This window comes from Mauremys reevesii, linkage group 2, assembly GCF_016161935.1.
Source record: "Mauremys reevesii isolate NIE-2019 linkage group 2, ASM1616193v1, whole genome shotgun sequence".
NCBI classification, from domain to species: domain Eukaryota; kingdom Metazoa; phylum Chordata; order Testudines; family Geoemydidae; genus Mauremys; species Mauremys reevesii.
The window spans coordinates 187,964,951-187,980,333 of NC_052624.1; the positions used below are offsets into that span (position 1 = coordinate 187,964,951).

Below are 15,383 nucleotides of genomic sequence, written 5' to 3' on the forward strand. Positions count from 1 at the left end.
AAGGGCTATAGGGGCCTGCTTTGAAAATTGAGGGAAATAAGCTAAGAGTGTTTTGCATGCGTGAGACAAAGGAGGATACATACTAAAATGAGAGGTTCCCCTACATAGATGCTTCTATAGAAAAACACTTTCTATTGGTGAAGAACAGTACTGTATTAGTCATTCTGTTAAGTTCTCAGCTCTGGTGATAAGAGCATTTTAGAAACTTGTGGTGTGATCAAATTTCTACAAGTGGATAGTTAAAAATCTAACTACAGTGTTACTGTAACATGTTTCATGGTGCTTGCACTTTTTACTCATTAATGTTTTTAGTGTGTCATCATGTATGTAATACCTCTTTATCGCCAAGGAAAACAATCAGATATATCCAAGAAGGTGTGGTTTTACTTTACGTAAGAACTTGCACAGTGGACTTTTTTTGTGGCTTATATGCTTTCCTTTGTGAGTGGCAATATCAGAATGTTTTGTGTCAGATAAGCTGGTAGAGTCAAAATGAACAAAGCACAGGTCAGGGGGTGGTAAGCATAGGGGCTTAAATCTCTCCTTTGCCTACCCCTCATCCTGGTGCTGTTCAGTGTACAGCTCTTCCCACTGCTCCAACTTATTGCGGCCATTAGTAGCCACAGGAGGCCAAAAATGCAGCCCAAGATTGGCCTGGTGTATGGCTGTCCTAACTATGTCCCCTTTCCTTCTGCTGGCAGCAGAGAGGGTGCATGGTTTAAGAGCCCTTGACTATTTCAGGATCATTCCTGCACTTGGGTAATCTTCCTTGGTCAAGTTCTGGCAGTGCAGCGCAAAGCCACCTCATTGCACATGAGGACCTGGTCCATAGATTTAATGGTCTTTGAATAAACAATCTTCTGCTGCACCACCTGTGTTGTGTACAGTCTTTCAGAATCTTCATCTGTTTTCTAGCAATATATTGCACTTCTGTTCACATTCATGATATTTGGACTGGGCAAATGAGAAAGGGAGAGAGAGAGAGGCTGTGTGTGTGTTGGAGGTCGAGTGCAGTGTGTGTGTGTGAGTGTGTGTGTGTGTTGGAGGTGGAGTGCAAAGGTTCAGGAAAGAGCAATTTGGATAAAATGTTCCATAAGAACATATTTATAAGCAACTGATAGGATTCCTGTTTCTCTCATTCCTTGATCCTTTTCAGTGATGTTCTGCGTAAATTGTTTAGCACTTTATACCAAAATAAAACATAGTAGACTGATAGCTGAAAAGTTTGATTTCAGGTTCAGTTTCTCCTCTCCAGGGTTTATTGTCACCAGGAGCTTTGCAATTAAAAAATTGTCAACTTGTGTTTCAAATGTATTTGGTATACAGGACTCTCACTTTACACATTTTCTCCCTTTATGATGATAAATAAATAATGTCCCTGTTGTATAAGCAATTCATACAATGCAGTAACTTTGTTTTGGTTACACAAGCTAGAGATGAAATGTTTGCTTTTCTAGACTAACGATGATAGAACAGTGCAAGGTTCAGTATATTTCATAATTCGATTTTAAACATGCATTATGTTGAAAGCGCTCCTATGCTGTGATGATGGGAGCTATAGATAACCCTAAAATAGATTGATTAGATAACAAAACAACAATAGGTGATTCTTGGGTTTTGAAAACTACCGTTGAACCCAGGAACTCGCAATGACTCATTAAATCACTAGTAATCACAGATATCTTACCAACTAATGCTCATAAAATAATTACATTGTACTTGTCAGTAATTGCTCTTTGTAAATATACACTGATATATCACTCATTTTAGCTGTAGATGCAAGTAATCATCAGAGGTACTATATACATTAGCGATAACTAGGTCAAGTTACAGTCTTTTGAAAGTGCTGGGCGTCTCCAAATTCGCATGCTCAGGGCCTGATTTATCACTGTTACTCCAGGTAATTCAGAAACCAAAATTGGTATAAAATAGAAATAATGCAGTGGAGCATCCTGTACATATAGGGCCAGATTCCCTGCTTGTGTAAATTTGTGGAACTTGGTTGTCTTCAATGGAGCAACAATGATTTACAGTAGCTGGGGATCTTGATCCATAGAGCATATAAGAAATGTTTGTGTTTGGAAGGGGGGCATACAATGAACATTTGGCATTCATAAGATGTCGATTGATGTAGTACAAATGATAATAAAAAATATTAACTACAAGATCAGATTAAAAAATCTCAGAAAAATAGACCAATTTTGTACTTTTGAAAAGCTTATTGTAAAAAAACTTTCAAGAAAACTGATAATGTGTTTTTGGTGCTGTGTATTCTGAGATTAGATTTTTATGTTGACTTTCTGTGCTAAATAGTGCTACCTCAGAAGGTAATGTTTAACAGAATGTTTTTATGGTTTACTACACATAATTATCTCTCTTTATATTCTAGGCCACAGTTCTTTCTTTTTGATGATGGGATTTTTTTTTTAAAGCTCTTTCACAAAATGGAACTTTGAAAAGAGATAATTGCAGTCAAGGAATTTGTTTGTCTTTTGCAGTTTCTGGTCTAATAATAGGTGGAAAAAGTAAACTAACAGCTTGCCACTGCTGCTTTGTGACTTTAAAAATCTTTTTTTTATTACACCCAAGATTTAATAGCTAATCAGACAACAACATTGTAATCTTAAATCTGTTAACAAGTTACTGGCTGGCAATAACTTGATATGGTAGAATCATTATTTTGTGTTTATTTGAGCAATTGGACATATTAGGTGTGAGGGTTACTGATTACTTACCTTGAATTTCTTAATTCTCTCTGCATAGCTTATCTCATGGTAACTTATCTTAGAAATAGCCCTATAATTTCTGTTAACCTGCTGTAAACATAATTGCAGTTATTATTATTATTAAATTTTCACTGTGTTGTAATATATGGTTCTCTGCATTCAGGGATGCAGCATGCTTTTATTAGGTAAGTCATTATTGTTATGTACGTATATAGTACATCTGACCTTGCTGTAGCAAGGGCATCAACATATATTATAAATAGTGTGACCAGATAGCAAGTGTGAAAAATTGGGAATGGGGTGAGGGGTAAGAGGTGCCTATATAAGAAAAAGCCCCCAAAATCAGGACATCTGGTCACTCTAATTATAAATCATTGGATCCAGTTCCCTATTGGTGTAACTGCTAGTGGCATTAGGGAGAGATCTGGCCCATTGTGACATGCTGTTGTTTCATTTTAGTTGTAACTGGTACACATTTCTATGCCACTAAAATCTTGACTCTTGATGGCACAATGTTTTTTGATTTTCAGTCATAGGTCCAGATTCTCAGTTGATGCAAATCATTGTAGCTCCACTGATGCCAGTGGAGCTATTCTGACTTACACCAGCTGAGGATCTGGCCCTTAATGTGTACATGTGTTCACAACATTTTATATTGGGCAAATCTGAGAGGAAATAGTAAGAGTGTGTGTGTGTGTGTGTATGTGTGTATATATATATATATATATATATATATATATATATATATGGTGTATCAATGGAACTACAGCAATTTACACAAACTAAGGATCTGGCCCCTATTTTTCTTCAGTAAGTGCAAAAATAATTTTATTTTCGACCATGGTGCTGCAAATATCAGCCTATCTATAGTACTTTTGTGCATTTAAAAAAACATCCAAAGTAAATCATGAAAATACTCCTCCTGAGCAACTTTGTGTCAGCATCCAGGCTGACAAATTTTGGATCTCTGCAATTTGAAAAGGCCAAGTTATAAACCCTTGTAAATTGGGTTTATAATGGAAGTCCTGATGAGATAACATTAAATACAAAGCAGTATTGGGTGCGGTAAAAATTCTGTGCATGTTTTATTCACACACATGCATGAATAGACAGCATCAATGCCATTGATTAGAATAAGAAAATACTGTACAGTATTTAGGTGGATTTGCTCCTATTTGGGAATAAATTGTTTTATTTTTGCTTTGATATCAGATTTGGGGAGGTTTTTTTTCCATTTTTTAGTTTCAGTACAGAACATAATAAAGTGGCTTCCTTTGGTGGGGTTTAGCAAAATAGGAAACGGGTACATTAATGTCCAAAAAGTAAAGTAAAGTGGACTCTTTTCCAAGACATTTATTAAAATTTAAAATGTTTATATTCAAAATTAGAAATAATTTCTATAACACACCAAAATATCTGCTTTTGACTTCCTAATATAGATCATTAATGACCCTAGGGAAAAAACCCACATCTGCACTAGTTCAGTTCTTGGCCTTTCTAGATCTAATCAATAATCACATTGTGTATTCAGCTGTCTATTTTTTTTCTCCTGTGAGGTCAAATTTAACTATTAGTCTTTATATTTCAGAAGAAGGACAGAGACTGCCTTATGCATAATAATATTGGTTTCAGTGTTTCCTTCTGGGTCTAAATTGTTATACCCTCACCAAATGAGTAACTGTTAAAAGGTGTATTTCTATTTAAATATTTTATCTGAAATGTAAGATGCTGTCTTCCACTCCTCTGCTGTGTACGGAATCTTTGGAAAACTCTAGGAAAGTATGTTGGTCATGAATGCAAAAAAGTTTGCTCTAGTTTTAATGTACACAAGGAGATTTAAACTGATCATCGCTCTTGTGTACTGCGGGATGAGAAAGTGGCAACAAGAGGTAAATAGGTGCAATGGTTCTTGCTGGATGATAACGCAGCTGCTGCAGTAAAGCCATGTTATGGTCTACTAGTCGCATTTGGGCAGTCACCTCAAATTCAAATTTCTTATTTAGTTTGGATTAGAAAATAAATTAAAGGAAGCCATTAGATTTATATATTAAGTTTATTTTCTTCTCCTGGAAGATTTATGCCTTTTCTATTTTGTCCTGTAGCCAGAAAAAAGTACTCTTGAAAGTGGCTTGCCTTTAAAATAAACTTTTTTTAAATTTTAGACTGTAATGTAGTGGGCTTTAGTACCTGTCTTAAAATAAGGGGGTATTGTAGTCAATTAAGTCTTGTGATGGTGGCGTTTTGTGATTTTTATGTGTGTGTGTATGTATGTATGTATGTTTTTTCCATGGAATTATTACTGATACTAGTTCCCTTTTATTCGTTTCTTCATATTAGAGTGGAAATGTAGTTTGTTCATAATGGATTATTGATTGGTCTGAGAACAGCAGAAGCCCCAAGGCCTTGTCATCAATGGTACTTACTCTCCCAGTAGTGAATGCATCACTTCATGCAGCTATTTGGGACCCGTGTCTGTGGAATATAAGCCTGTAATTGTTAATCTTGTTCAGAACAGTTTTTAGGGAGAGGAACTCTTTATTGTTGTTGTGGTCCCCCCTCCCCCATTTGTTCAAAGAATAGTCCCTTTGTTTTGGTGGTAAAATAAGCTTGTGCAGGATGTTAATGATGTATTTTAATTCATTGCTTATAATACTACAGTGTAACTAATAAAGAACATTTCTTTGTCTCCAAGAGGACAAACATGCACAGTACACTGAAACACAAAATATGTACTGAGTGGGTGACAGCCCTGTATTTCTCAACATACCCTGTAGCAGTGCACAAGAATAACCTTTTCATAGAACTGCTTCTTTAGAAAGCACTAAAAACTGGGTTATGGACTTTTTATTGTTCTGATGGCTTTTGGTTTGAGACACATCACCTCTTTGCAGATACCTAAGCCTTTTCAGCATTAGGTGTCTTTATTATCTTTTTATATATATATACACTGCACTCCATTTATAAGAATCACTGATATGAGAATCAACTGCATATAGTGATCAAACCTACTGGGACAAAATCATTCCTCTACTATAATCGGCTTATAAGAATCAAATAATCCAGGACAGAAGTGATTCTTATAAAAGGAGTGTGTGTGTGTGTGTGTGTGTGTGTGTGTGTGTGTGTGTGTGTGTGTGTGTGTGTGTGTGTGTGTGTGTGTGTGTGTGTGTGTGTGTGTGTAAGATATACACACTTTCATCTGCTAAGGGTGTGGTGCTGATTCAGAATGGCCTGACTCTTCTTTCAGAGGCCTGGCTGTCCATTGGAGGCCTGCTGTGGAATGTCATTAGATCAGAGCAGGAGAGAGACATGGAAACTTATGACATAGTCAAAGAAGCTCAAAATAATGTGTCAGTGTTAGAACTGCAAACTTTTCAACACAAAAGGAATAGACTCTTCAGCTTCAGGGGGAAAAAAGAACAGAGCTATTAACAAATACAGTAAAATGCTACTCTAGGATTTAAACACAAAGATATAAGCGACTTGAAGTAAACTCAAGTAATAGAAATGCCTGGTTTATTTTTCTAGCAGCCTTTTTAACTCTCTCATTTCCAGTCCTCTGTGGCAATTTTGGAAGGGTTAAACAACCTCAAGAGATTTCTGCTTTAAATAATTAAATACTTTTAAAAATTAGAAAGCCTTCCTTTATAACTGATTCAATGTTTTGGATAGCTTTTTGGCAGAATTAACTTAGATGGCTCTCAGAAGATCAATGCAAAGTCATGTTGCCTTTACCTAGTGCTGGTTTACTTTGTAAGCCACAGAATGCCAGGATTTCCTGTGAATTCAAGGGTAGGTTTACTATTTAAAGACACACACTTTCTTCCACCCTCCATCTTGGTTGAAAGAATGTTATCTGCTGAAAAGAGAGTAAAAGGGATATAGACAAATGAAGCTGTCCATAAAAGGACTAAAGAAGGCATTTTCAGTAGGACTTTTGCCCAAGTAAGAACAGCAGGATCATGACATTGATCAAAACAATATAAAACTAACCATTGTAATGTTCTTGCAGAAGACTCTAAATCAGGGGTCGGCAACCTTTGGCACGTGGCTCACCAGGGTAATCATCCTGGTGGGCTGGGCTGGTTTGTTTACCTGCCGCGTCCGCAGGTTCGGCTGATTGTGGCTCCCACTGGCTGCGTTTGCCGTCCCGGGCCAGTGGGGGCAGCGAGAAGCGGCGCGGGCCAAGGGATGTGCTGGCTGCCGCTTCCCGACGCGGGAGCCACGATTGGCCGAACCTGCAGATGCGGCAGATAAACAAACCGTCCCGGCCCGCCAGAGTGCTTACCCTGGTGAGTCGCGTGCCAAAGGTTGCCAACCCCTGCTCTAAATTCTGCTGTGAAATCAATGGGGATGCATAGGTGTGAGGCCTATAATGTGGGAGTATTTCAGTAGTCTAGTATCATTGAGGCTGCAATGGTGGAAATTAAAATGGTGGAAATTTCTCTATCTCTTCTCCTCTGTTTTTAGATACTTTAGTTGTCTTTTTCTCTTATAGTGAATGCCCTTGAATATAAAAGTCTTTCAGTTGTCTAATTTGAGCTTCCTGAAAACTGGAAGGCGTGGTTGCTGAGTTATCACTCTTTTGATACCTTCTGCTTCTTCACCTGAACATATTTATATTTGCTGTGTAATATTGCTCTGTCACCAGGAGGATCCCTTCTTCACACAATCATGTGCCAGCATTTTTTGTTGTTGGAGAAGTGTACTGGAGTGATGATCTGCATTATATCCAGAATCCTCTAGGACAGTGGGTCTCAAACTTTTTTACTGGAGACCCCTTTTACACAGCCAGCCTCTGAGTGTGACTCCCCTTATAAATTAAACACACTTTTTAATATATTTAACACCATTATAAACGCTAGAGGCAAGCGGGGTTTGGGGTGGAGCTTGATAGCTCGCGACCCCCCCCTTAGGGGTCCCGACCCCAGTTTGAGAACCCCTGCTCTAGGAGACATGATGAGCAACATTTCCACAATGGATTCTGTGCTCCTTTCATCCAGGGCTTGGAATTCACATATCTGAAATGAAAATGTCTTCTTGCTTGAAAACATTCACTGTAACTTCCCATATCTGATTCTTTTCTGCAGTTTTTCTTGCCAGTGGAGACCTGTCCCTTCATGTAATGTATGGTCACCACAGTCCACATAATACAGTTTTTAATAGACTGGTTCACAGTTTCAGGATGTTGTAAAAGAAGTAAATAACCTATCTATCTAAGCTTTGTGAAGCATTTGTCTGTATGTAAGTATTTTATAGCCATCAGCCATGAATTTGGGCTTAGGTTTCATATATATATATAGTATCTACTCCATTGTTTTACTTTTTTCCCCACCCCTCATCAGTTTCTAAACTTATTTTTCAGAAATATTTTATTTTTCATTAATTCTTTCCTGGCTGGCACAAAAGGGCTGTAATGGTTGTCTAATTGGCCAGCTAATTAAATCTCCACCATGGAGCCAAATACCTTCATCCTCTGCTCCCAGCATGTGTAGGTGGCATGGTGAGCAGAAGTTTGCATGTGTCTGGGGAGTTGCTGCTGGCATCACGGAGGCCCTGTGTGACGGAGCAGGGAGTGGGAAGGATTGACCTGGGGATGTCGCAGAGGAGTTTTACTGGGACTGTCTGCATTGGGGATGGGCTAGCAAAGGGTGACTTCACTTGAGCCTATAAACCTGAGCCAGGAGGGGGGTTGGGGCCAGGTGACACTTCTGCCTGGGAAACTGGACAAAGGCTGGAGGAGGGGCTGGGTGAGACTGCTGGAGGGGGTTTCAGTTTGGAGCGGTCTGGGGAAATGGTGGGAACCTCAAGGCTGTGGTCTAAGATCCCTCCTCCCCCTCCTGAGGGACCTGACTGAGGGGTCCTGGTTGTACCTACAAGCTCTGTTTGGGACTGTGTTCCAGTTGTCTAATAAACCTTCAGTTTTGCTGGCTGAGAGTCACAGTGAATCGCAGGAAGTGAGGGTGCAGGGCCCTGACTCCCCCACACTCCGTGACATCCTGATCCTGCAAATATTTACCCAAATGCTTAACTTTAAACACATGACTTATGGCGATGGCACAACTCAGCTGCTTAGTTAAGCACATGCATATGTGTTGGTAGGGAAGGGGGTCTAGAGCAACTTTGGAGCAAGCTGAAAGTAGCATTGGGGACAGTAGGGGAGCTCAGTGGTGGTGTAATGTCAGCCTTACCCTAGATTCCATACCAAACACAGCTCAGCTGGACCCAAGGATCAGGGCCTTTAATTCTCTCTTAAAACAGTAATCAACCATAGTGAGTTAAAAGCTGGTGGCTTCCACCTATTGCACCAGGCTAAGTGTTGAGCGAAACAGTTAGTCACTAATAATCGGAATGTTAACTGAAGCGTCTAAGCGTAGTTTTTTCTTTTTCTTTTTTTGATTCAGTCTTGAGGCATTGAAGCATTCTTTTCAAAGTTGATATTTTCATTTTGAACTCACCATTTCCTTCCTTCTTGGTGGAGAACAGCATTGTTGTTCTGCAAAGAGTCCTTCTAGCAATGTGACAATCAGCATAGCACTCAAACAGTTAGATGAGAGATTCTGAGATTGTTCATCTACAGTATGTGTATGTACTGGGCATTCAGCCTTCCAAAGCCTCCATGTGACACAATGAGCCAGCCTCTATACAATAAAGGAAGAAGACTGAAATTAGAACTGGTTGAAAAACAATTTCCATCCTGCAGGAGATACTGAGATATTGTCTCATTTCAAATTGGGACAAAGTGAAAATCTCAAATTTTTCACACAATAATTTGAAACATTTCTGGTAAAGCTGAAATATTTTGTTTCAACTTACGTTGTATTACAAATTATAGCACAAGTTGAAACGATAAGGTTGAAATTGATCATTTCTAGGGCTGTCAAGCAATTACAACACAGAATACAAAGTGTACAGTGCTCACTTTATATTTATTTTTTATTACAAATATTTGCACTATAAAAAAGAAAAGAAATAGTAGTTTTCAATTCACCTCATACAAGTACTGTAGTGCAATCTCTATCGTGAAAGTGTAACTTACAAATGTAGAATTTTTTTGTTACATAACTTCACTCAAAAACAAAACAATGTAAAACTTTAGAGCCTACAAATCCACTCAGTCCTACTTCTTGTTCAGCCAATGGCTAAGACAAACAAGTTTGTTTACATTTATGGGAAATCATGTTGCCTGCTTCTTATTTACAATATCAGCTGAAAGCGATAACAGGCATTCGCATGGCACTTTTGTACCCAGTGTTGCAAGTTATTTATGTGCCAGATATGCTAAACATTTGTATGCCCCTTCATGCTTCGGCCACCATTCCAGAAGACATACTTCCATGTTGATGATGCTTGTTAAAAAAATGTGTTAATTCAATTTGTGACTGAACAACTTGGGGGAGAACTGTTCTGTTTTACCTGCATTCTGCCATATATTTCAGTCTCGGATGATGACCCAGCACATATTCATGTTATGAACACTTTCACGGCAGATTTGACAAAATGCAAAAAAGGTACCAACGTGAGAGTTCTAAAGATAATTACAACACTCGACCCAAGGTTTAAGAATCTGAAGTGCCATCCAAAATCTGAGAGGGACGAGGTGTGGATCATGCTTTCAGAAGTCTTAAAAGAGCAACATTCAGATGAGGAAATTACAGAACCCAAACCACCAAAAAAGAAAATCAACCTTCTGCTGGTGGCATCTGACTCAGATGATGAAAGTTAACCTGCATCGGTTTGCACTGCTTTGGGTTGTGGTTGACGCATGAAGGGACAAATGAATCTTTAGGACATTTGGCATGTAAATATCTTGTGATGCAGGTTATTTAATAAATATTTAATAAATGTTAATTGGTATTCTATTGTTTAATCAATTAATTTTTTTGAGTTAATTGCATGAGTTAACTGCGATTAATAGACAGCCCTAATAATTTCCCATCAGACTGATGAAATTGATATATTCCAATGAAACATTTTGATTCTGTTGAATCAGCATTTTCAGTTGGAAAATTTTTGACAAGCTGTAACTGAAAGGATGGGTGATTGATTTTACATAAGTAACTTTTTTTCTTCACTAAAGAAAATGCTATAAAAATTAAATGTGGAATATGCCACAGCTGTGTGTGGGGACAGAGGGAAATCATGGGCATATGAAAAAGAGGGACTCCTCTCTCTGCAATAGCAATTGTGTGAGTGCCCGAGACCCTACATGCAGAGAGAGGAGCGAGGGTTCCTTTCTTCTTTTGTAGCTGTAACATTTTTCTTTTGGGCCTTTTCCTTGGACTTTTCTCACATGACTAAGGCTATGTCTATACACCATAGCACAGACTACAGGGATGTGACTTTCAGAGTGCACCAAAGAGATGCACTCTAACTGCTGGGTCTGGAAGCTGCTAGTGTGAAGGAGAAGGTACCTAGTTCATCTTATTGTAGTCTTGTTTGAAAAAGAAGTATGTTAACATGAACTAGGTACCTTTTAGATTGTGCCAGCAGCATCTGTATGGGGCGGTTACAGCACAGCTCTTTGGTGCACTTTGCAATTCACACCCCTGTAGTCCATGCTACAGTGCAGTGCAGACAAGCCCTAAGTTTGTCTCTTAAGCATGTGTCTTTGGACTTTCAGACGGGCAGCAGAAGCACTAGAAAAGCTTGCATTACTTTCCTCTGAGGGGGTCCATCTCAAAAGGTTGATAGTTTGGGGGTCAAATATGTAACTGTGACCCCTTGGTGCCAACTGGCAGAGGGAACAGGGGATGATAGTATTGTACAGGAATCTTTTGAGGCATATGTATGCTGAAGGGTGGCATGTGAGATCTCTATTGAGAACCAGAAGCCCACTGGGCATCATAATCATTGTGAATATTTAAGGATTATATATCTATACAGAAAATTACATTCTTAAGGTCTTGGAGTTAAGGCAGGTCCCCAGGAGGTGAGGTGACATACTTCAGAAAGGTCCTTTCAGGCAGCAGATTACAGACATATCTCCCTGTCCGACCACTGGAATATTCAGTGCCTCACATGTATGCCTATTGAAATACTAAGCCAGGGGCTAAATAAGAGATTGAAAAACCTACAAGAGAAGAAGTATACAGGGGAGTGGCCTGCTTATTAATAAAGACAAGGAATTGTTCTGGTTTATCTAGGAGTGAAAAGGAACATATGAGGTCTGTCACATAGGAGGCAAACGAACCACGTGCTTGTCTCATAAATGGAGGGTCAATGCCAAGCCTTGCAGTAAAGCGCGGCAAGGATTTTGGGTGAGAATTACTTTACAAGACATGAGAGTATCTTGGTAATTAAGTCTAGGCTCTAGAGTGCATGTTATGATTTTATTTTATAAGTAACCATTTTGTTTCCAATACTTTTACTTGCTACTGTTTGAATCGCTATGCTGTGTTTAATACACTTACACTTGTTTTCAGTATAAACATTGTGACAGGTTGGATCACAGAAACCCCCTTGGGACTGATGTGCTGAGACTACTTCTAACTCGTTTTCCCTGCCAGCTTGGGACTCCAGAACCCTGCCTGTTTGAGCCAGGCACGCTAGCCTGCTACAAACCCAGACCCAGGTCTGAACAACGTCCCCCAAAAGCTGCAGGTTTAACTGAAAACAGCTTAAGAAGTGTCCCTGTCTCCAGCACTCAGATGCCCAGCTCCCAATGGGATCCAACCCCCAAATAAATCCATTTTACCTTGTATAAAGCTTATACAGGATACACTCATAAATTGTTTGCACTCTATAACACTGATAGAGATATATGCACAGCTGCTTGCCCTCCCAGGTATTAATACAAACTCTTGGTTAATTAATAAGTGAAAAGTGATTTTATTAAATACAAAAAGTAGAATTTAAGTGGTTCCAAGTAATAACAGACAGAACAAAGTGAATTACCAAGCAAAATAAAATAAAACACACAAGTCTAAACCTAATACAGTAAGAAGGGTGAATATAGATAAAATCTCACCCTCGGAGATGTTCCAATAAGCTTCTTTCACAGACTGGACGCCTTCCTAGTCTGGGAACAATCCTTTCCCCTGGTACAGCCCTTGTTACAGCTCAGGTGGTAGCTAGGGGATTTCTCATGATTGCAGCCCCCTTTGTTCTGTTCTACCCTCTTTTGCACAAGGCAAGAATCCTTTGTTCCTCTCTGGGTTCCCACCCCTCCTCCTAAGTGGAAAAGCACCAGGTTAAAGATGGATTCCAGTTTAGGTGACATGATCACATGTCACTGTAAGGCCATGGCTACACTTGCAAATTTGCAGTGCTGCAGCAGGGTTTGAAAACACACCCTCTCCAGCGCTGCAAATTGCGGCGCTGCAAAGCGCCAGTGTGGTCAAAGCCCCAGCGCTGTACGTTATTCCCCACAGGGAGGTGGAGTATGGACAGCGCTGGGAGAGCTCTCTCCCAGCGCTGGGGCTTTGACTACACAGCGCTTTGAAGTGCAAGTGTAGCCATAGCCTAAGACTTCATTGCCCACTTGTCAGCCCACAGGCATATAGGAAGACTTACAAGTAAACAGAGCCATCATTAGTCAATTGTCCTGGTTAATGGGAGCCATCAAGATTCCAAACCACCATTAATGGCCCACACTTTGCATAACTATGATAGGACCTCAGAGTTATATTTTATATTTCTAGTTTCAGATACAAGAGTGATATATTTGTACAAAGAGGATGACCATACTCAGTAGATTATAAACTTTGTAATGATACCTTACAACAGACCTTTTGCATGAAGCATATTCCAGTTACATTATAGTCACACTCATTAGCATATTTTAATAAAATCATATAGAGTGCAACATCACAAACATATTTGAGTGCTCTGAGTTAAATGGAGCAATGAGCTGAGGTGGAATTGATAAGCTAAGATGTGTTGTTTCTTTGGAAGCAGTGAATCTGTGAATACTGGAGGTCTCCTGTGGATCAGGGGCTGGACATTCCAGGGAAGTGATCAAAGGGCTCAAGGGTTGGGGTATCCCAATCGCTAACCTGTAGAGTACTGCAGGGCTTGTAAGGCCTGAAGGGACATGCTTGGGTTGCTTGTGGCAGGTGTAGTCAGGGAGCTGACCCATGGTAGGCACAAACATGGCTTCCTCACACTAAGGGCAGGTAGTAGCGAGGTTCCTCACAGCCCTACGTATCCCAGAGAAGTATCCCAGTAACCAAGGGCCAGATTTTCAAAGGTGTGTAGGTACCTAAAGATGCAGATAGGGGCCTACTGAGATTTTTCAAAAGTGCCTAAGCAGGTTAGGCACCCAACTCCCATTGAAATCAATAAGAGTTAGGCACATAGCTTGCATAGATGCTTATCTGAAACTCTTGATTCAACAAACTGGTCTGGAAATTTCCTGAGAACAGGTTTTCCCTTTACTTGGTCCCTGTCCAACATATCATTTTGCCATTGCTTCCAGGCTTGGAAAAATTAAAAATAATAGGGCGATGAGTTTGAAGCTCAGGACAAGTTTGGTTATGGTTCAAGTTGGGTTGTTAATTTATTTGAACTGTCATTACTACCCTATGTGGGGTTTTTCTGGCTTGTTTGTACTTTTGGTACATCTTTCTGGTTGCCCGAATGACAGCCATTATTTATTTAGCCAAGCATGTGTCTTGTGGGGCTGTCCCTCAACTCAGTCCTAAACTGCTAATTTCAGGGATCAGCAGTTCAGATGCTCTCTTTGCAAACTTATTGCTCAGCTAGACATTTGAGCTCTTGATCGGATGTGATTTTTCCTCTGATAAAGTAGTACATCAGTTCTGGACATAGTCATAATATAAAAATGTGTTTTATTTGAAAGAAATGGAATTGAATTTCAGACGTGTTTCTTGCAGATATTTGTAGTTGTATTGGTCCTCGAGGAAAAGGTAGATAATATGTTGCTTATCTCTTAAAACTATAAACAGTTAGTAACCAAAATTAATTACCCTGAAGATCTAAACTGAATTGTTTTTCAGAAAATGAAAAGTTAAATTAGCTTAAAAATAATTAGTGTTATTACCAGGGAATGTAACTGAGTGCCTGAGATGAATAATGTAATTATTTTAGATTGTGTTAGATTTATATTATTCATGATCAGACTACATTTTTTTCACTTTCCAGTTCAGAATAATCTGAGGTGAACAAAGTGACAAACCTTAGACTTTGCAACTGTAAATCTGTTTCTTTGATTTTTGCATCAGAAGTCTCCAGTGAAAACTTTGTATGTGTGGTTGTAGTGGTGGTGTTTAGATCTGGCCACATCTTAAGAAATTGCTTTGTTTTCTTACTACTGAAGAAATGGATTGACTCCATCCATTAGTGCATACAGTATTCTTTCTTTCAGATAGAACTTGCTGTTCAAACTGATTAAGGGGGCTAGAAATAACTAAGAAACTTTTGATTTGTATTTATAAGGGGACTGAAAAAGCTTATCTTATAATGTTAATAATGTTGTTTCTCTTTTTTTGTGTGCTCAAGGTGGAGAGTTGATGGGGAAATACATCTTGTGTAGCTGAGATAAATAAGAGATCCAGTTTTAAACACAGTTATTACTATACATACTGTCGTGCAACAGCTTTTAAAATTCCATTTGTTCATCACTGACCAATGTGATTTTAATAACTAAGGCCCTGCTTCAGCAAAGCATTTAAGCATATGCTTACCTTTAAGTTC

The 15,383-nt window shown here is 39.1% G+C and overlaps 1 protein-coding gene across 7 annotated transcripts in view; it reads left to right on the forward strand.

Moving 5' to 3' along the window:
- ZNF516 (zinc finger protein 516) overlaps window positions 1–15,383 on the forward strand; it is a 293,509-nt gene that overhangs the window by 193,445 nt on the left and 84,681 nt on the right. The window lies entirely within an intron of this gene.